Here is a 22,923-nt window from a genome sequence, read left to right on the forward strand (position 1 = left end):
GCATATGACTTTACACAGCCAGTGTGCAATTTATTTTATTTTTTTTTTAAGAGAGAGAGAGAGAGAGAGAGAGAGAGAGAATTTTAATATTTATTTTTTAGTTATCGGCAGACACAACATCTTTGTTTGTATGTGGTGCTGAGGATCGAACCCAGGCCGCACGCATGCCAGGCGAGCACGCTACCGTTTGAGCCACATCCCCAGCCCCCAGTGTGCAATTTAAATGAGTTGGCACTATGGCCGGTGCTGAATGACAGTTATCATTACCATTCTATATAACAGGCCCCTGAGTAGGCATCACTACTAAGGAAGACACAGACTCTCTTCAAGCAGCAGCAGCCTAGATGTTGTAGCCCAGTTTTGTTTTGTTTTGTTTAAGCTATGATGCATTCCACGGGCTTCTAGAATGAATCATCTCATAGGCTTTACCTCACCATATTGGTCCATGTGGCCCACTTCTGGGCTTGACTATCATCCCATCAGGATCAATGGTTATGGAGAAAAACAGGCTAATATTGTTCTATAAATGTTTTAAACCCCCTAAAATAAAAAGGGTCATTAAAAATGCAAAATATTTTTTTATGTGAGATACAAAATGATCTGTCAATAAACCAGGCTTGGGCTCCATCATCCTTGCCTGATAGGGCTGATTTCGGGGATAGGTAGAAAATTGGCCAGTGGGGAGATTTATATTCTTTGCTTTTGAAGTAATAATGCCATCTTATCTAGTAGTCATCCTGGAGCATTTTAATTAGTTGGGAAGACACCAGAGTATAATCTGTATCTTCTCTAGGATGATTAAATGAAATAGCTGAGAGCTTTAAACTCATCTTTAAAGAACATGAATGAAAATAATATTTTGTACAGAGAAATAAGGGGGGAAGATAAAGTGAGTTTCCAAAAATTACAGGTAAAATTGAGCAGGATGAATGTCCTCTTTCCTATATAAAGCGAATCAGCTTGACAACTCAATGAGTCTGAAGTCACCATAGGTTTAAGACAATGGAATGACTTTGCTGATCTCAAGGCTGATCAAAAACTTTTCAAAAGGCAGAGTTCCTGGACACAAGAAATGTCTTTCTGATACTATTTCCTGGTTCTGTCTTTCTGATCCTCTGTATAAATGATATCACCATTTCCATTAGTTAGCATTGAGCTACTGCCAACCCATAATTATAAATGCCTCCCCCATCCCAAACGGCATTCTGTTAGATCAAGTTGTCAGTGAGTTTCATCTCCAAATTGTAATGGCACTGTTTGCTTTATTTGGTCTTAGGTGAGGCAGGATGGATGCCCTTCTAGAAAAGCATGTGCATTTAAGATGGCAGAGCAAGAATGATTTATATGGGGAATAACTCCTTAGTCTGTCAAAGACCTGGCAGAATCTTTCTGGGAAACTAATTGCAGCCAGTTCCTTCCACAGCTTAGAAATGAACTATTGGCATCTCTGCCAGCTATCATAAGACACAATCTACCAACCCTAAGAAGAGAAGAGACCCAATTCCTCATCCTCAACATTAGTGCCTGCCTGATAATGGGAAGTTCCTCATGAGCCAATTATTCAGATTTGAATGCTCTCTTTACAAACATTGGCCGTTTTCCTTTGATCACTATAAAACCACACTCCCTTTCTGAACCACATATGATGCATACAAAAACCATGCTGACATAGTCTCTGTGAATATCGGGCGTGTGACACCCTTGTATTCTCATAAAGCATGCAAAGCAGGCGGCTAATTCAATGTGGAAAGGTGAGGAAATGGTCTGACCTAAACATGGGAGCTGTTTTGCCCTGGGTCCAGAATTGTCTCCCTACTCCCTACTCTCTTCATTCTGCTTGTTACCCCCTTCATTTCCCTGACCACCCCTCAATTAGTCTAAGGAACACACTGTCAACTGAAGCTAGTAGCACCCACACCCAGTCTGCCTACAAGACCCAGAGCCATCAGAACATCCCTGGGAGAGGCCCCAGCTCAATCCTGTCTGATAATCTAGACCAGCAGTTATCAACTGGTTGTGTGTGTGGGCTCTCCCAGAAGACATTTTGGGTCATTACAACTCGGGGTAAGGAGTATTACTGACATTGAGTAGGGAAAAACCAGGAAGGTTACTAAATATCTTACTATGTACAGGACAGTCCCATAATAAAGAACAGTCTGACCCAAAATGTCAATAGCAACAAAATTGAGAAACCCTGATCTAGATTTTAATTCAGGTTGGCAAATCAGAGGGTTTAGGCAAGTGGCTCTCTCCTCCAATTGGCACCAACCCTGAATGAAAGCTATACCCCAACCAGGAGCTCTGTGAAAGCCCTACATTTGCCTGATTCAGCAGATCACACTTTAATCATGTAATTCAATTTTTCCTCATTTTTTTAATGTTATTTGGGCCCTTTAATATAATTTGGCAAGCTATTATAGTTGTTACAGCTGCTAGTTTTGCCCTCAATACTGATTTCACTTATGACCTCAGCTGGAATAAGATTTAAAGTTTGAGATGATGTAAGTGAATAAGGATTATTAGATTTATTCGTATGGCAATTTAAATAAGAAACTGCCTGGCTTAGAATAAGTGGTAAATGAAAAATGCTAGTGATTTATAGACCTGTCCATTTTAAAGATTTATATGATGTGTGGGATGATTAAGTAAGAGACAGGCCTGATTATATGAAATATGTAATTTTTGTAAATGCAATATTGGAAGCAAGCTGCTAAACAGTGCTGCATAGCAACCCTAGGCTAAGCAATTTTTATTACACGATTATTGTAAACTGGTATGCAGAGTCATGTGCGAATTACACACGGGGTCCTGCTCTAATTCCTTTTAGCTGGATGGGAGTGTGTTCATAGGAAATGCATCTAACTTTGGCCTTGAAACATCAGTCACATGGGTGTTCCAAAAGGCAGAGCATGCTGGGGATTTCAGCACTGAATCAGTGACTGACAGGCCTGAGGAGTCCTCTGTTTAGTTCAGGTCTCAGCACTCCAAATGGACATGATTTGTTTGTTATTCTTTAGTGACACACTTTAAGAAAATGTTCAGGACTCCAAAGTACATATCACGATTAGAAAAATGCAGAAAACTGTGATGTAGTCTTCCTTTCCCCAATATGAACCCTTCTCTTATCAGGGTGGCGTATGGAGCCTGAACACTCTGAGGGCTCCGAGATGAGTCACCCATTTCTCAGGTTGCCTCCCCGTTTCCCACACCTCAGAATCTCACAGGGAGAGTTGAGCCAGTGCCTAGTGCCTCCCTGAAATTTTGTACATACCTCCAAAGTTGGTGGAGGATTGCTGCAGAGAAATAAGCAATGGTTCATTCCGTCTTATCTTTCAGGAGTGGGGAATGTGGAAGAAGTATTACTTGATAGATTTAAGTTATTTTGACAGCTGCTTGCTGCAAACAAAAACAAAACAAAACACTTACCAACAGAGGCCTGGGTTGTAGTTGCATTTTTTCCACAAGCTGAAGATAAACTGTCCACCTAGGTAAACTCAGGGTCACAGCCTCCTTAACCACATCCCAGGGTTAGCAGGAGGAGCTAAAGGGACCCTTGGAAGGAATGACCTGAATGAACTGTGGGGCCACAGACAAATGCAAAAAGAAAAAGAGCTTCAGAAGGCAAAATGGAGGCCAAAGCACAAACAGGAAAGACTTGCATTTAATAACCACTTTATGAGGTCCTGGAGTACTGCTGGGCCTCAGGATTACCAAGGGGCCAAGTCACAAATCCTTGGGGGTGCTCAGGGATGAGTCTGGGGATGCTCTAAACGCTAAAGGTTGCAGTGTTTATGCAGTTGATTAGGGCTGAAGATGAACTAATTTGGCTAGAGGCGGACTTGGTAACAAAATAGATCACTTCACAGATGGAATAACATTTAAACTTATTCTTGCAGAAGGAAGAACCAATCTCACTAAATTGCTAGGGCTGGCCTTAAACTTGTGATCCTCCGGCCTCAGCCCCCTAGTTGCTGCGATTACAGCCATACACCACCATGTCCAGCACAAATTTATTTTATTTTATTTTATTCTATTTTATTTATGTATGTGTTTATTTATTTTAGTACTAAGGATTGAACCCAGAGGTGCTTTACCACTGAGCTACATTCCCAGTCTTTTTTATTTTTTCTTTTGAGACAGAGTCTCAGTTGCTTAGGGCCTCGCTAACTTTCACAAATCATTTTTTTAAAAATTCAAAAATATGTGCTATCTTTTAACTCAGAATTTTTTTTTTTTAGTAACCTCAAAGTCTTAAGTTCAATTTCTCTATAATGAAGACAATAACAACAAAAGGAAACCCAGGCTGTCAAATTACAATTATCTGCACTTGGAAAAGAGAAATACTTTGGTTGCTAACTGGAGATAATGCCTTGAAGCAAAAATTATAGATTAAGGAGGATCTCGAGTTCAAAGACAGCCTCAGCAATTTAGCAAGATCCTAAGCAACTCCTTGAGGTCTTGTCTCTAAATAAAATACAAAATAGGACTGGGGATGTAGATCAGTGGTCAAGGGGCCCTAACTCAATCCCCAGTACCAAAAAAAAAAAAAATATATATATATATATATATAATAGGTTAAGAAGGAGAACAGCAAATTAAATGATAAGACACAGTTGTTTGTTTGAACTTTATCCCCCTCCTTTTTTAAAATCCACTTATTCAACAAAAATGGGTTTTAGATTTATTTCTTCCCTACTGCATAACAGATACCCTAACATTTTCCTGATCAGTTTTATGAATTGATTAATAAGGCAATCATGAGTTGGGAAAGCTTTTATATGCCACCTGATATTGATGCCATCTATAAAAAGATGACCAACTGAGCACCTGATATCCAGTAAAGACAGGTTCAAAAATTGCTATCTTAGAAAGATAATGGAATGATCATGACCTCAAGTACTCTGCACCAAATAGCAACTGTCAACTCCTGATGGCAGTATTTGACCTCAGAGGCAGGTGACAGAAACCAACCTGAAACAGCCATTTGCTCAATTCTGTTAAAGATAATAAACTGTGATGGGAGAAATCACCCACCCTACTGAGGAAGTCTCAGGTATTCAGTGACCTAGAAACAGGAATGGAGATTTGGGCGGGAAGCCTCAGGGGGAGGAATTCTGGGAGTTGCTTTATACTGAGGGCTGGCTTTGACTTTGGCAGGGTTGTTTTTGCTATTATCTTGCTTTGTTTTCATCATGTTTAGTTCTTCTTGTGGAAAATTTATGACTTCTATAAGTCTCCTCCCAACACACTTTTCTTTTCCTGGCAGTTCACTTACTGAAGACATCAAGGCATTTGTCCCAGAGGTTCCCACACTCTGGGTTTCACAGCCTGTACCTATTATTTTCTGGGAAGTGGTAGATGGAGATTTGATTAGATTCGGGTTTGCTGTTTTGACAAGACTACTTTATTAGCGGTGTCGTGCACTTCCCATCAGAAGTGCCACGGTAGCTGTTCAGCTCTTCCTATGTTAGTGGCCATGGATGATCAATGGGTTCCGTTAATATGTGATGATGTAAGAAATTAGATCAAAACATTCAGAAAGTTTTTTAAAAAATGTAACACTGTTTTTCCTCTGTGCCAGGTACAGTACACCTCATTTAATCATTATAACATCCCCATGAGTCGGTGACAGTGGGGGGGCAGATTTGAACCCAATCCATCAGCCTCCAAAGCCCAGTCTCTTGACTACCACAGAAATCAATCACATTGAGTGCCTTATAGGCTCTGAAGAAGAACCCCTTTTGATTTAGGTAATATGAATAATTTTAAAAGGTAGAGATAAACCATAGTTTTTAAAAAATGGTTGAATCTTAAAACACAAAGTATACATTCTTTTATTCTTTTAAGGTTGATCAAAGCACAACTGTTAACTAACTGGCAAACACAATCATTGAAAGGCATGTCATCTGACACAGGCTGTGTCATCTTGGTGCAGGCAGGAGGAGGCAATACAGAACAGCCTCCATCAAACAGGGCTGAAAGAGCACTACGAAGGTCACCAAAGTGACTAGATGCTATGATGCTCTGTTTAAAGTCTGTTCTGCCCTTTACACAAATCAACTTAGAGTTTCATTACCCACTTCCAGTGTACGAGGGTTACCAAAATTAGAGTCATTTCATTAATCTCCCATGCCAGGGAGAGGTGGCTATATATCACTCCAGGTTATATTGACAGCAAGACAAAAACATGACATTTCCATAGTGCATCAAATAGCATTTCTCTCAATTCATTTGCTATCAGAGTCTTTATAAAAATGCCTTATACCTAATGTCTGTCTGTCTTTTAGATTTCAACATGTCTTGCTTCAAGATACACATTTTGTTTTTTAGTCTAAAGGAAGAAAAATATGAAAGCTTCACTTTGAATGATATCTCTAGATAAATTTAAAATATTTTTTTAAATTCTTGCTTCATTCCCATCAAGGGAAAGAGGCCTTAGAAAAAGGAAGAGAAGGAAAAGGGAAGAAAGGAAGGAGCAAAGGAATGGAGGGAGGGAAAGGAATGGCTTCAACTTACAGTATTTAGGATGCTCGCTTGTCTTACAGTGTTTAGGAAATTTAAATGTTGCAAAACAAAATAAAATTGAGGAAAACCAAAACTAAGCATCTAGGTGGAAAATACATTCATGAAATGTGTTTTTGAAAATAAAATGACCAAGCAAATTCAAAAGTCCTTCTTATATCTTCCTCTCTCACAGCTCACTTTAAATCAGGGGCATTTGTTTAGGATTCTAATTAGAGATCATGGGTAATTTATAAGTTCTAATGGTGTCTCCTGAACTTCCCCAAAAGCATTTGCCCACAAGAAACTACCTCATGGCAGGGATCTCTGTAAGCTGTCCTTGGAAATAGTATTCCTTCCCAATTATTTTTTAAAGCAATGTAAAACCAATCGAGAGAGAGAGAGAGAGAGATTCTTTTTCTATGCCCAATAGGATAAGGCATTTTAAAAACAGCAAAAAGATCAGCAAGCTGTAAAATAAAAATCAGACAAGATAAAGGATTTGTGCTAACATCATTTCCAATCGTTACTATGACAAATAAAGGCTTTGCATGGATCCATGTCTTTGGTTCTTTGACCTCACAGAACTCGCTGTTTCACAAGGTGATTCTGAACAATTCACTGAACCTCAGTCCTTGCAAACAGTTCTGCAGCTGTTACCCGGCTCAGCCCTTGCACCATTCCATGTTACAAGATTTTGAACATAAATTTCGAGAAGATTAAATATCTCTTTTCTTGTACGCCAACTAAACCATTTAGGGAGCAAAGGTCTCACAAACAAAACGCAGCAGAACACAAAGCTGGGACCGCTGAGACGGGGGTGGGGGGCGCAGATCACTTTGCTGCAGACAAAGGAAAAAGAAGCGACGCGCCCAGCTCACGGCCGCGCATGCCCAGAGAGAGCGGGATCAGGTGGCGCAGGGTAATGGAGTTGAAAGCTCACAGACAGACTGGGGTCAGCCAGTCCTGGATAAAAAGGCTGCTCTGCTACTCCCTAGCTGTGTGGTTTGAGGCAATTGGCATAATTTCACTTAGCCTCCGTTTTTCTTATCTGCCAGATGAGGAAAATTCACCTAGCACAGTTAGCTTGAGGACCAAAGAGAGAAAATTTGGGTGGCTCCTTAGGATGTCATAGATGCTCAAAAAATGGTATTTAATATTATTACCATATACCATCGTACCTCTAATCACCAAATATGTAAGGGACATTGCCATAGCAACATCCCTGTCTTTAAATGGATTATGTAGAAAATTAAAGCACTGATTTAAATAATACTCATACCTCTTTCAGAGGCTCCTGTAAAATGTGGGCTTATGTGTAAGTGGAGAACTTGTAAGTGGGTTGTTCACTTGTGTGCTTTATCTTGCTGTGTATTCACATCTCCTCGGTTCAGAGGAAGACAAATTCAAACCTGTGGGTGTGGAAAATGAGCAGAGGTTTTTAAAAAGTAAGACAGAGTCAATGAAGCCAGCAAACTGCTCAGCAGCAAAAAGTCTTTGTATAGAGCTCCAAACTCAGAGCCATCCAAAATTTGATTATTAGCTTAACATTTGGTGAATGAATCGGTCCATCTGAAAGGCTCCTCTCGGGGACAGATATAAAGCCATACAGAATGCTTCCTCCACATGATCTAACGTTGATGCATTTCAAATTCAGTGAGTCCATGTAAAGACACATCTGAAAGCCTGACTTCCTCCAGAGGGAGAAAAGGGTCAAAGACATTATTAATTTACACATTTCCTTTCTGATGCCAAAAGGGGATGTCAAATAATATCACAGGTTGAATATTCATTTTACTTTTTTCCTCTCCAAAAAAGGAAAGGGAAATTTCTGGGGTTAGAAAGAGTTTATCTACTAACTGACAGTTAAAGGAGAGGAAAAAAAATGTGGCGGGGGGAGCTAATACAATTGAAATGCAACAGTTTATTTTATTATTTCTAGGTTCAAAAATATACACATATCACCTGGCAACAAAATAAAAGTAAAAAACAATCAGTCTACTGCTAATGACCAAAAAAAAAAAAAAAAAAGTATTTCCTTGAGAAAATTCTACTTTTGTGATGAAAATAGGCAATTCTTCCCATCTTGCTATTCCTTAAACACCTGCCTGCCAAATGCTCCCTTTCCTCCAGTTGTGGTTACCAGAATACCACAGAAAAATCTCTCAACAGCCACAGGGTCTTAGCTGGATCCATGATAAAAGGAGTCAGGTACTGTACTGGCCTTCCCAAGAAGACTTATGATAAATGGAAAAGCATTACATGTGGATAAGTTTGGTAGGCACAGAAACATGCATGTAATTAACAGAAGATCAAGTCCCTACTTTAAAGCCAGCTGTCTGCCTATAGTGCAGGCCACTCCAGAGGCTAAGATGGAAGGATCACTTGATCCAGGAATTTAAAACTAGCAACATAATAAGACCCCATCTCAAAAACTAATTTTTTTAAATAGTTATATTTGGACAGGTGACACAGGAAAATAGCTCAGAAAGCAAACACCCCTTTGAGAAGATTGACTTCTCAATCTTCTCATGCCCTCTGCTGTGTCCAGGGTTCAGGGTTCTCAATGACACATAGTACTAGAAACCGCTGGACCGCTGGGTGCAAAGGAGAAGGCTACAGAGCTGATGCAGCCTCTTCCCAAAGACTGTGTGCCACACAGGTGGGTACCTGGAGGGGTTGCCCCCCAGGATCTGAGTGGACCAGGGGAGTGAATCTTCTCCACCAGCATCCAGCCACAATGCATCACAGCTGTTACATAAGGAGCCCTCAAGGACTCTCACAATAGTAAACCTTATGTAGTCAGGTCACTTACCCCCTAGTCCAAGGCCTTTGGGAAGCCTTGGAGTTCTCTGACCAGAGCCTGCCTTGCCATGGCTCTGTTCAGCTATGACTATAAGAGTAAAAAGAATCTGTCTGTTCAGAGGTTCCTTCCCCACCCCCAAAATACACCACACCCACCTTCCTGGACTAAATGCTACAGAGAATCCTATCTTCAATTTGCTCTGTCCAGAAACACCCTTCAAAATGCAAATCCAGGGGCTGGAGATATAATCCAGTGGTAGACTGGTGCTTGGCATGCTGCAGGCCCTGGGTTTAATCCTTGACACTGAAGGAGAAAAGAAACAGCAAAAATACACTAAGGCGAATATTTTAAAAGCACTTTAGCTTGAGCCAATTCACTGAAGAGATGGGAGGCTGGGGAGAGGGAGGAGGGAATACCCCCTAGGACAGCAACATCCAGGCTCTGAGCAACCCAGGAGGAGAGGGAGGTTTGGAGATGGAAAGAGTAATTCAGGTGACAAGTGAGAAAGAAGATCTTCAAGTGTGAGAATTAAGGCAAACAGGGGAGGCCACCTTTCTTCAAGTCTTTTCTTTTTAGGCCCTCACTAAACTCTAGAAAGATCTAGAGTAGATTAGGCAAGCCTCTTATTGGCATTCTTCCATTTTCCCATAATTGGCCTATTTTCAATTATCTGGCTCAAGTGTGGCAAATCCTGGTCCATGGGCCAAGTCTAGTTCACCACCTGTTTTGTACTTAGGAGTTAAGAATGACTTTTACATTTTTTAATGATTGGGAAGGGAATCAAAAGAAGAAGATTTTGTGACATATGAGAATCATGTGAAATTCAAATTTCACAGTCTATAAATAAAGTTTTATTGGAACACAGCCATGCACATTTGTTCACATATTGTCTAGGGTTGCAAACCCAAGATCTAGATGAGGACGGAGAGAATGAGCTTTGTGGCAGGTATTGTGGGTGGGAGTTCCTGTCACTTAATTTTTTCATCTGTAACATGAGAACAAGTCATTGTTAGGGTGAGAATTAAACTAATTGCTCAGCACCGGGTCTGGTGCATAGTAAATGTTCCACAGATGTTTGTTATTATTATGTTTTAATGTGATCAGACAATGACACACAATAGTCTTCCCTAGTCCAAGTTAGAATACATCTTGTTTTCAAATAAGTAATCTGCTTTGGTATGGTCACCACTACCAAAAGATTCCAGATTGAGTAACAGGAGTTGCAATCATTTTGCATCAAGCTCTAATCTCTAGAAGTTCAACCTTTTATTTATTTCCCATGATTTAAGTAAAAGCTAATGAATCATAACCACTTTTAGCAGAAAAGAAATTAAGGCAGAGAGTCGATGACTCACAAATAAGTCTCACCAAGTTACACAGATGGAGGCAGCAGGAATGGAAAGCAACCCTAGCTTAGAAAAGAAAAGCAATCAGATGGAAGTCAGAAACCTTGGGGTACAACCTCCTGTGCTTTCATTCAAGAATTTCCAGTTTTTAAGACGCTCATTAGTGTCATCTGAGGCATATAGGAGGGATTAAGTTAGAGAACGAATTTTGCAAAGAACAAAGATTAGAGTGCCTGAAGGGCAAAAGGGAAGAGGAATGATTATGATTATAGGGGCCATGAAATGAAAAGGGACAGCATGGTTACAGTGCCCTCAGCCAGACACTGGCTTTACTCAAGTCACCAAATACTGTAACAGGCAAGAAATGCAAGTTGATGGTCAGAATTTCCCATGCTTCTAGCCTGCAGGTTAAAATACGAGAACAAGGGACAGAATACTGTGTACCTGAGTCAAGTAACAAAGTAAATCATTACCAACCATCTCATGAATTCATAAGATATATGTGGCAGGCACTCTGCTAAATATTTTATATCTTATTCAATTTACCCAATCCCGACAAAGTAGGGCTTTCTTAGTTCTGCTTTACAGGTGAGGAAACTGAAGATTAGGAAAAATCAAACAACTTCCTAAAAGTGCACAACTAATAAGCACCTAAGCTGGAATTATTGCATTGTAAACTTTTTAACTAAGCAGTGTATGGTATGCATATGTAACTAAATTCAAGAGATGTCCAGAGAAAAATTCTTCTCTCCCTTCATGGAGGAAGTTGCTGTCACTAACTTCTATGGGATGCTCCCAAAGAAATGTCATGCATTAATAAGTGTGCACATTCTCTTTTACCCCAAAGCAGTAGCAGAGTAAACACAGTGCTCTAGAGCTTATCTCTCCCCTCTCCACCCTTAATATTTTTTAGAAAACATTGTGCATCCATATATGTAAAGCTGAGACTTCAACTAAACTACCCAGCACCCAAATATTCGATGATGACCTTTTTGCCATCTTGCCACTGGGCACAATTTCAGAGGTGAACAGAATGTATAGGTGCTGACCTCAGAGTCTGGACTGGAAGGTGGGAATTTTCATTGCCCACCCGCTGTTTCAGGGCACAAAGGTAAATCCAATGAAGGGCAAGACCAGTCCTTCCCTGCAGGTTAAAATACGAGAACATTCATTTGGAGTTAGGATACATATCCCTAATATCAGACATGTAGGGCGTTAGCCAGCACAGACAAAACATGTCATTGGGGTTCAGAATGAGAGATCTTGGAAAATGAGAACCATCTAGAACCATGGAAGCCCAGGTGGGAAAGGGAACAGCATGAAGGAAGGGGATGTCAGCAGCTAGGAGATATTTTTGGAAGACCCATGAGAAAGGAGTATCAAGGTCAAGGGAAATCAGCTTTTTAACCAGGTGTGACCGCAGACTGTTGGTTGTGGGATGGATTGCAAGTGCTTGGCTATTAATTGTGGGGAGATTCTCAGCTTTTTGTCCACTCTGAAAAGACAAAGAGTGGCTCCCAACTATAGGGATTATCAGAGGGCTGATGCCCCCTTTCCTTCCCCAGAACACGTGAGAAGTGTGGAAAATCCACTTCAAAGGTTTTTTAATTACTCTTTCCTGGGTGGAGAACCCCCGCCCTACTCCAGTTATTCTGAAAGTGCATGAGCAGGGAAAGCACCATATTTTGAAAATAATTCCATATCTAATTCTGAAACCCTATCCTAATGTCACCCTCCTTCATGGGAGTGTGGTGTGCTCTCTTAAGTGGGCAAGCAAGAGAGTGCATCAGCTGGGTTCTGTGGATGGATAAGGGAGATTGTGAGCTCTGAAATGGTGAAGGGTAGAAACTGCAGCTTCCATCAGATTCTCAGCAAGGACTTGAGGATGTTGCACCTCAAGACTATATTTTTCCACTTCAGGAAGCTGAGGCAGGAGGATCATAAGTTTAAAAGTCAGCCTGAGCAACATAGCAAGGCCCTGAGCAACTTAGCGAGACCCTGTCTCTAAATAAAATATATTTTTAAAGGGTTTGGGATGTGGCTCAGTGGTTAAGTGCCCCTGGGTTCGATCCCTGGTACCCTCCCCCATCCCCCCCCCAAAAAAAAAGCTATGTTCTTGAAGTAAAATAGAAAATATCAAAGCTCAAAGACAGGACGGCTATATTTATTTACTGAGCATATTTTGGGTGTGTGTGTGTCAGAGTGAAAGAGAGAGAGGACATGAGCATGTATGTTTGTATGTACACTGAGTCTCAGCATAGAATGGATTTCTTACCCTGAGTCATGGTCCAAAAAAGCTTAAATCTGCTCTACAATATGCTATTTCCCAAAATAAAGCCTAGGCCTGAGAAATCCAAGCAGCTAGACCGTGCCCGGGTGTTCAAGTCACAAATCCAAAGAAATTTCAGCTTCCTTAAGGAAGCCACATGTCATAACGACTGAGACTAGAAGGAAAAGATGTCTTTGGTAACTAAGACCACTGAGGGAGTACATGGGGACACATGTTATAGTTCTGAAAGAGAGGGAGCTGTTATCTCACCAGGGAGCCTTGGAAATTCCAGCCAAATGAGGCAGAACTGAATGGCATCTGTTGCCTCTTTCAATGAAGCTGTAGATCTGAACCCACAGTGAACAGGGCCTGCTCTAGCTCATGTGCCACTGCAGGGGCTTTGCATTTGATTCAGGTGGCCCAGCCTCCACCAGCCTTCAACCTTAGTTTGTAGAGAAATCACCTGGACACTTGTCAAATGTCCAGGTTCCTGAACCCTACTTCCAGAAATTCTGACTCAGTTGGGGAGGGAGAGAGAGAGATGGTAGAGTTCACAACCCACCCACACTTGGAAACCACTGGAAAAACAAAGCATTCCATTTCCATGATGGCAGCTCAGGCAATTTCCATCTCTCGGTCAGCATGTATTAAGCAAGCATATGAAATTGGGAATGTGCTGGGCACTGACAGGAGTCTATATTCTAGGGTCTTGTGTTAAGGACCATATAAATGAGTTGTGTGTATATGCATACATAAACTAATGTAATTTAATTAAGAAAGGGTAGGAAAATAAAAGGGAAAGAAGACAAACAGATAAAGGTACACACATCCTTTCCACCCTAACATTTGGGGAGTAAGACCTCATTTTCCTCTATTTGTCTAAAATAACAAAAAGGATAGTACTGTGGACAAGGACAGAGAGATCCTCAGAGGTTCTTCCTCAAGAGTAGAAAGAGAGTCACTAACAGTCACAGAGCAAGCTGGTGGAGTGTCAGATCAGGACAAGGAGCTCCCATATCCAGGCCCTGAGAGAGAGCCAGCCCCTGCCTGGCTAAAATGTGACTGAAGCCATAGTTGGCTCTTTTGACAGATAATAAAATAGAGAGACAGACTTTAGTGCTCATTATATGACAGAGCAACCAAAGCCCAAGAAGATGTTGTAAGTTGCTTGCCCAAGGCCAGATGAATGAAGACAAGACTTGAACTCAAAGCCCCTTTGATGGATGTATTTGACCTACACTGTGTATTCTGGATGTGAATGGCTGGTTGTCCATATATATAAAAATAAACAAAACTAACCCTAGTACCTACAGTACAGTATGTACCTGGAACATGGTAGGCACTCAATAAATATTTGTCAAATGAGTTCATGTTCTGTTTGATACACAATGCTGGGTCAGATGGCTGTGAAAGGCCCTGATGGCTTCTCTCTGAAACATGCCTGTTTGAGTCAGCTTCTTCACCACCATGACTACAGGACCCAACCAAAACAACTCTAGGAGAGGAAAGGTTTATTTAGGGGCTCGCAGTTTCAGAGGTCTCAGTCCATAAGAGACTGGCTCCATTCCTCAAGGCTCAAGGTGAGGCAGGACATCATGGAGGAAGAGTGTGGCAGAGGGAAGTGGCTCACATGATGATCAGGAAGAGAGAGAGGCTCCACACTCCAGATCAAAACATATACCCCAAAGCCACGTCCCAAATGCCCACCTCCTCCAGCCACACCCCACCACTTCAGTTACCAGTTAATCCCTATCAGGAGATTCATTTACTGATTGGGTTAAGACTCTCACAACTTAATCATTTTTCCTCTGAACCTTTGCATTTTTTCACAGGTGAGCTTTTGGGGGACACCTCACATGCAAACCATAACAATGCCCAACAATCAAATAAGTTGTACTGATCCCTTTTTTTATGTGGTTGGGACAATAATAATAGCTAACACTATTAATGCTTATTAGTTTCTGGACACTTTATGTACATAAAGTTACTTATTCTATACAACAAACCTATAAAGCAGGATTATATGGAATACCCCCCATTTTCCAGAGGAGGAAACTGAGGCACAGAGACATGCTATAACACAGATCCTTACTTTATAGAACTTAGAAAATTTTGAGAGTAACTAGATCCTGACTAATGGATGCTAGGTGGGATTATTCGTATCATAGGGGTTTGAATTTATTACAGTAATTAGAGTTAATCTTTAGGAAAAATTCATTATAGGCCTCAGAGTTCAAGAAAAGCTGATGGTGAGGTGAGATCATGTTAAAACACAGGCAAGTCTGGAAGAGGGAAGAGGGATGGAGCAGGGAAACGGCAGAAACAAAGGCACAGGAACCAGAAGTAGGCTCAGGGGCCCTACCTGGAATGGAGAATGTGAATCAGGAATCAATGAGAAGTTTGGATAAAATGAGAAAGAATCAGATAAAGAGCTTTGACCCCGGCTAAGGAGCCTGCCTTGTTGAAGAAGCCCATCTAATTTCTTAACTAGGGAAGAGCCCAATAAGAACTGAATCTGAAGGACATTCCTTGTCAAGCTTCAAGAACAGGAGGGAGGCCAGGCACAGTGGCACACACCTATAATCCCAGCTGCCCAGGAGGCTGAGGCAGGAGGATTAAGAGTTCAAAGCCAGTCTTAGCAATTTATCGAGGCACTTAGCAACTCAGCAAGACCCTGTCTTTGATAAAATCTATTAAAAGGGCTGGAATATGGCTAAGTGGTCAAGCATCCAGTACCCAAACACCCTGAGGCCAATATGGCAGCAGTTACAGTAACCCAAGCTGAAGGCGATAGAAACAGAGAAAAGAAGACAAATCTGTGAGAGCATATTATTACTTAAAAAATAAGTAACCTTGCTGAATACCTCAGCCAGGCCAGGGCCTGAGCTCACCAGGTCACATCCTCACAGCAACCATGGGAAGCGGGTATTAATGTCCCCATTCTCAAGAAAAGAAAACTGCAGTCCCAGCTTCAGAGCCTGTGCTTGGAGAGGCAGGAACAACTCTGTCAACAGAGTGGAGGCTGCACCATCCTCTCAGGAATACCTCCTGTTTCCTCAAAGCCATTTGAGGGAAGGGAGGCAGTTGGAAGCAATAAATCTCATTTGAGGTTTTTGCGACTGAGATACACACTGAAGAAGTCTGCATCGGGCGCTGGAAGTGCTAGACAGAGAACAGAGCATTTCTGAGCTGGAAGCTCCCGCCCAACTGGAAGGTGGTGTTTGTGGTTAGGGGGACCCTGAGAGTTAAGTAGGTGGCCAAGAGAAGCTGGGCTGGACACCAGCCAGACACCTCCCTTTCTAGACACCACTCACATCAGGATGCCTGCTGGCTGGCCCAGGAAGGAGCTCTCCTTCTCACAGATCTGTCCCTGCTGGGCCTGTCACTGCAGGCTGTGAATTAAAGGCCTGTGGAATACAAGCAAAAAATTTGCCCTTTCTGGGAAAATCCTGGCTTTCCAATCCAGGTATAGTCAAATATAACCAAAGCAACAGAATTCAGTAAATTTAATGTGTAAGCTATGTTCTCTTTTACTGAGCATTCAAATTCCACAACTGGACAAGAGGTCTTTTCAAAAAAGCCATGACACATACACTATGACTAATCTGTCCCTGTCTTGCAAATATTCCAAAAGCCTTAGGAACTTCCAGAAAAGTAAATCTAGCAATTCACCAGCAGATGTCTCTCTTTTGCCTACATGAATAGGATTCCCTTTGTTCTGAGCCACTACATTTCAGATCCAATTAAAGACAAAATGCTTTCTCAACTTGTCCCCAGAGATCCCATCACGCCTTGGCCTAAAAGCAAAAGAATTTTCTTCCTCTTTGATTTTTTAAGTGAAGAAATATAATGAAGTAGTTTCTACGTCCCCTGAAAGTCTACATTCAGGTCTCATATTCCCATTTCTAGTAAATCTTATAAAGCTAAGCTTATCCTGGTAGTCGCTGCTGGGGGCTAAGCAAATGAAGAGTTATTATTTAATGAGTAAAGAGTTTCCGTTTTATTTGATTGAAATGAGTTATAGAGGTAGAGGGTGGCAATGTTTGCACATTATGGATGTATTTAATACCACTGAGCTGTACACTAAAAATGGTTAAAATGGTAAAGTTTATGCTATGTGTATTTTATCACAATAAAAATATATTTTTTTTTCTTGGTAACACACACCTGTAATCCCAGCAACTTGGTGAGGCAGGAAGATCACAAGTTTGAAACCAGCCTCATCAACTTATTCTTATGTATAATAAATAAAAAATAAAAATAAAGGTAAATGAATTTCATTCATTTATTATTCAATAAAAATAAATTAATTCTTAATTTAAAAGTATCTCTCATTTAAAATATTCCAACTGTGTGATCCAGAGGTTCTATTACCTTCTTCCTGTTGTGCCTACACCCTTCAAGAACTCTAAAATTTAAAATTAGGTTAAAAATAATCACTAATATTTATTTATTTTTCCTCCCTAAGCAAATTGAGGCCGTTTCAGTATATCCTAAGCAATTGAGACCTTGAGAAACGGCTTCCCTTGTGTCAGAGCAGGTCTCATCCTGCTGGGACTTCTTCAAGCAAGCATGACCCTCATGAGACAGGATACCTCTTCATCCAGAACCTTTGAACTGGAAGTGCCAAAAACTAAACACCCATACCCAGCAAACATCAAGATTCGGGTTTCTATGGTAACACGGTTACATGCCCTGACCACTAAGCGCAAACTCGTTAGATTTTCATTTCATTACTTAAAGCACACTTTAGGGATAGAGGGACCTTAAGGGAAATACAGGCTCAAGAAGTTTCAAAATTATTCAGAAAAGAAATTATTATTGTTTTCTGAAATTCCAAAATTATTCAGAAGATCTCAAAAATCCACTTAAATTTTTAATTTGGTTCAACAAATCAACTTATGTCGAAAAACACATTTGGCCAGGTACAGTGGCACACACCTGTAATCCCAGAAGTACAGAATCCTTAAACAGGTGGATCAAAAGTTCAAAGCCAGTCTCAGCAACTTAGTGAGACCCTATCTCTAAACAAAATATAAAAAGGGGCAGAGGATGTAGCTCAGTGGTTAAACACCCCTGGGTTCAACCCCTGGTGCTAAACACACACACACACACACACACACACACACACACACACACACCTTAAAATGGGAAGGTGCATTTGAAGTCTCAGTCCAAACATAGCTCTGGCCTTTTTCCAGCAGAACGTTCACAGGAGTCTCTCATTACTTACCTCTCCTGTGTGTGGTAGGGAGTGTCATCCTTTGATGCAGCATCGATCCAATTAGCCTATGCTAAGCATGCCTAAGTTTCACTTATTCACTGTGTTTCATTTCCCTTTGTGTTCAAGAAGACGCTGCTGTCGGTGTCATTTCCTGCAGAACAGTTCTGGCTCCAACTGTCCTAATGAGTGACCAGAATTTACTGCCATGTTGTATGTCAGAGGTGCCTGGGGATGGGTCCTTTCACTGGAAATAACAATGAAAATGTGTCAATCAGCTGGTATTATGCCACCAATGGCATCTCACTATAACCTCCCCCTTTTTTATTTTTAGCTATTATGTGACAAGTGAATAGCATCCATCTATTTCGAATGCTGCTCCTCTTGTGGAAGCAGGTAGAGGAAGTTAGAACTAGTGAAAGGCTGCAGTTACCGTGGCAGGGCTGCTCACAGGGCTGGAACAGGCCTGAAAACACCTTGCAATGAAGATCCTCCCCAGCTGCACGCTGAGCAGGAAGGAAGACTGCCTGGCTCTGAGGCTGCCCTGTAAGAACGAGTTTCTCTACATGAAAACTCTACTCATGGCCAAGAGGAAAAGAAGTTGGAGGCCTGGCAGGGAGACCCAGCCGGAGCCCAGACGAGGGTGTGAAGTCCTGGTCCCCCTGGCCAGGCAGCCTGCCTAGAGCCTGGCTGTCACTTGTACCACGTGGTCTTCAGCAAGTTACTTAAACCCTAGACCTCATTTCCTCATTAGTAAAATGGGACTAGGAAAATCCACCTTACAGGTATTATACTCTTCTGAAAATAGCAAATGGATACTATTTTAAGTAAACGTTTTGTTTTGTTTTGTTTTTTTAAGAGAGAGAGAAAGAATTTTTTAATATTTATTTTTTAGTTTTCGGAGGACACAACATCTTTGTTTGTATGTGGTGCTGAGGATCGAACCTGAGCCGCACACATGCCAGGCGAGCACGCTACCGCTTGAGCCACATCCCCAGCCCTAAGTAAATGTTTTAATGAAGTCTAATACAAAGAACACAAATTATGAACCCTCAAAGCAAATGCAACCAGATCAAGAAACAACACAACCAGTATCTCCCTCCCTCCCCAGAGTAACCACAGCCTGACATCTAACACCATAGACTAGTTTGGCCTGATTTTAAATTTGATTTAAATGGACTCATATAGTGTGTACTCCTCATGTCTGACTTTTTTCACCTAGCATGATGTTTCTCTGAGAAATATTCACGATGTCATGAGAAGCAATAGACTGTTCTGCTCATTATTGTATAATATTCAGTTCTGTGACTATACCACAGGCTTTAAAAAATCATTTAAATAATATTCACTTACAGTCTACTTCCATGGCTATGTGACTTTTTTAAAATGGGAGCTTTATGATGATATAATTCACACAGCATACAATTCATCCATGTTAAGTATACAATCCAATGGCTTTTGTATATTTACAGAGCTGGACAACAATCACTTCAAATTTAGAACATATTAATCAACCCCAAAAGCATCTCATACCCTTTAGCACTCACTCCCCATCCCCAGCCGCCCACTCCCCACCCCAGGCAACCACTAATCTAATTCCAATCTCTAGAGCTTTGCCTATTTTGGACAGCTCACCTTGTGCTTTTATGCCACAGAAAAGATGGCAGGTGCTAATTACCTCGAGCAAAGGCCAATGAGCAGTCTCAAATTTAAAACCAGTCTTATTTTGTGCCTTGTTCATAAAAGTGAGATATAGTTGATCTAAAATATTTTCTAATCTCCTTTAGTTCCCATTTAATACATCAAAAGGATTAAAGAGATACAAGGAGAAAGAAGCATTATTCCGTGTCCCCACCTCCTTGCTGGGCCCCAAGTCTTAGAGGGCAGAAGGACATTGGGAAAGGGGCATTGCAGGGAAGGCAAGGCAAGCAGGGCCTCCGCCTCCCTATTCCTGGAAGACCTTCTCCTCAGGCTCATCCCAGAGCATATGTGGAAATTAACCTAAGTGCAGCAGATAGCCGGCTGCCTGCTTCCTTGGTTGCCCTTGTTTAACCTGCAGCTTACAGTGTATCCAGAAGTTTTCAAGATGCCCTCAAGGGAGGGATGCAAGATGGAGCTAAGCATCTGGACTAGGAGCTTCATGTACATGATCACCACAATAACGACTAAGAGGCTTGTAGTTGAGCATCAGAGGGTAGAATCTAGGGTTGTCCAACTGGGAGTCACAGCCAAACTTCAGAAGGAACCATAATGTTCCCCAAAAGAGGCAAGGTCACCATGACCCAAAGGAGGAGAGAGTGATGTGATGGGCAACTGCAGAATGGGGGTTGATTATTTTGTGTCTTGCCAACCACACCTCACTGAACACCAACCAGAACATACCAGGGATCCATGTCAGGGCCCCTGTGCCCTGCCCATGCCAGGTGTCCCACACAGAGATGGCATTTTGGGGAGTTGATGGGACAAACTGGACAAACTTAGCAAGTCAGACCACTTTATCCAGCAGACACTTATTTTTTTGAAACAAATTTATTTATTCTAAAACAAATTTATGTTTAAAAACAAAACAAAAGGGCTGGGGATACAGCTCCATTGGTAGAGTGCTTGCCTCACACTCACAAGGCCCTGGGTTCAATCCCCAGCACCACAAAAAAAAAAAAAAAAAAAAGAGACCAAGAAAAATTATTTCACTTACTGAATTGGACTAAGGTTGAACTTAAATATAGCAGTTCCCTATTCTTGGTGGAGGGGGAATACAGGTGATCAAGCTGTCATCAGGAAACAAAATGCTACATTTTCTTGCAAATATAAGAGTATTAGTGCAAGCAAATTTGCAATCTTGTTATAAAAGTCGTTTCACCTGACACATAGGTACTCAATAAAAGGTAGATATGACTATTAGTGTTTTTGTCATTCTTGTCATTGCTGTTATTATAATAACTCAGATAGTATTCTCTTGGGAATATTAGTAAAGCATATGCCAGGTGGGGGGTTGAGGTCAGTGATAAAACATATACTTAGCATGTATGAGGCCCTAGGTTCAATCCACAGCACCAAAAAAAAAAAATTAAAAATTAAGAATTACCCTTCCTCTGCCTGCCTTCAGCCCTTCCAACTCTCTCCTCAGCCCAGAGCATTTGGGCTATTTTCTCCTGGGACATGTGGTCTATAGCTAGATCACTTCACTCAGTCAGAGCAAGAAACCAGAGGCCTCCAAGGAAGGGCAGCTGATAGAAATGTTCTTTCAAGAAAAGAGAAGAGAGCTTGGATATAGCTCAGAGGTAGAGTGCTTGCCTAGCATGCAGGAGGCCCTAGGTAAAATCCCTTGTACTGAAAAACAAACAAACAAACAAACAAAAAAAAAAAAACCAGAATTCTCTGAGGTATTCTGAGAGAAAGCTACTTCACTACTTCTACCTTTGACTGAGATGCAATGTTTTCCCCATCAGTAGATCTAAAATTATATTTATTATTTAGTACTCACTGAAAGACACATATACTCTAGTGCCTAGAGTTGCCCTATTTATGGAATTTTCCACAACAATCTCAATTTTTAATCTCTCTCTTTATTGTTTCAGGAAATTCACTTATGATTTTTCATATTATGATCCCAATTTTGGTTCTGAAAATACGACCCACACTTTTTCTATTACCATTCCGAAAAAGGCCGGAACAGAAGAGGAATTTTTTAGGGAAGGATTCCCAGGACATCATAACAATTTCCTTTTATTCCTAAGTTTGGTGTCAAAAAGTCGACTTTGAGAACCCAGTTAGACAGGAAATTAAACCAAGAAACCAGAGTATATAATTCAGTGAGTTGTTACACTGGAGAGGGGTGACTTACTTGGTGACTTTTGCTCGCCCACAGACAGAACTGGGCTCAGCAGGCCACAGGCCTCATTCTCTGTCAGTGGCTCCGCCCTAGCAATGGAATCTTGCTCCACCTCACTTTTCTTCTCTGTCCAATGGGGCTAACAAGGGTGTTCTGAGACATAATTGCTGTTTATAGACAGCCTCGGCATCTCAGATGAAAGGCACTGGAGCTGGGGAAAGCTTGCCCAAGACGAGTTAATGCTTTGATTAGTGGAGCCCAAGGAAGAAAAATACACCCCATGTCATCTGAGAATTATCCTGCTGGCCAAGAGAAGCAAGGTTTCGCTTTACAGAGGACTTGGAATTTTTTTGTTCTCTTAAACATGTTCACAGTCCTTGAATTTCACTCCTGGCTTGAGGTTAGAGGAAGTCCTCAAGCACCAAGGGAAATCTCACTCATTAGGACTGTGAGGGCTTCAAATCATTCCTCCCACAGAGTCAAGAACATAGTAAGTGCTCAGTAAATGTTTACTCTGTGGCCCAATTATTCTATTTGCTCAAATCTGTAAAACAGGTTCCCAAGAACTAGATTGGCATAGTTTCAAGTCACAAAAAGGTGAAGAATCCAATGAAATAGATGGCATGATCATTTTGAGTTGCAGAAGATGTTCATGCTCCATTAAGAATAATTTTAAGAGCCACACACATATTCCCGAGGGCTGGAGGTTGTGCCCAAAAACAACAGCAAACTAATGCACAGTTGAAATTGTTGGTATTATTTTCATCTATAGAGAAAGAAACTTTAAAGTTATGTGACAGAGTAACAAATACATCAGAACATACACATTCTCAACAATACAAATTTCAAGAGAACACAACTTTATTCTAACACTGACACATTGCTCAAAACATTTTAAAATTTTTCTTTAGAAACTTTTATAGAGAGCCTGAGGCCTATTATTTTTAA

This window comes from Urocitellus parryii, chromosome 3 (assembly GCF_045843805.1).
Source record: "Urocitellus parryii isolate mUroPar1 chromosome 3, mUroPar1.hap1, whole genome shotgun sequence".
In the NCBI taxonomy this organism is placed as follows: Eukaryota; Metazoa; Chordata; class Mammalia; order Rodentia; family Sciuridae; genus Urocitellus; species Urocitellus parryii.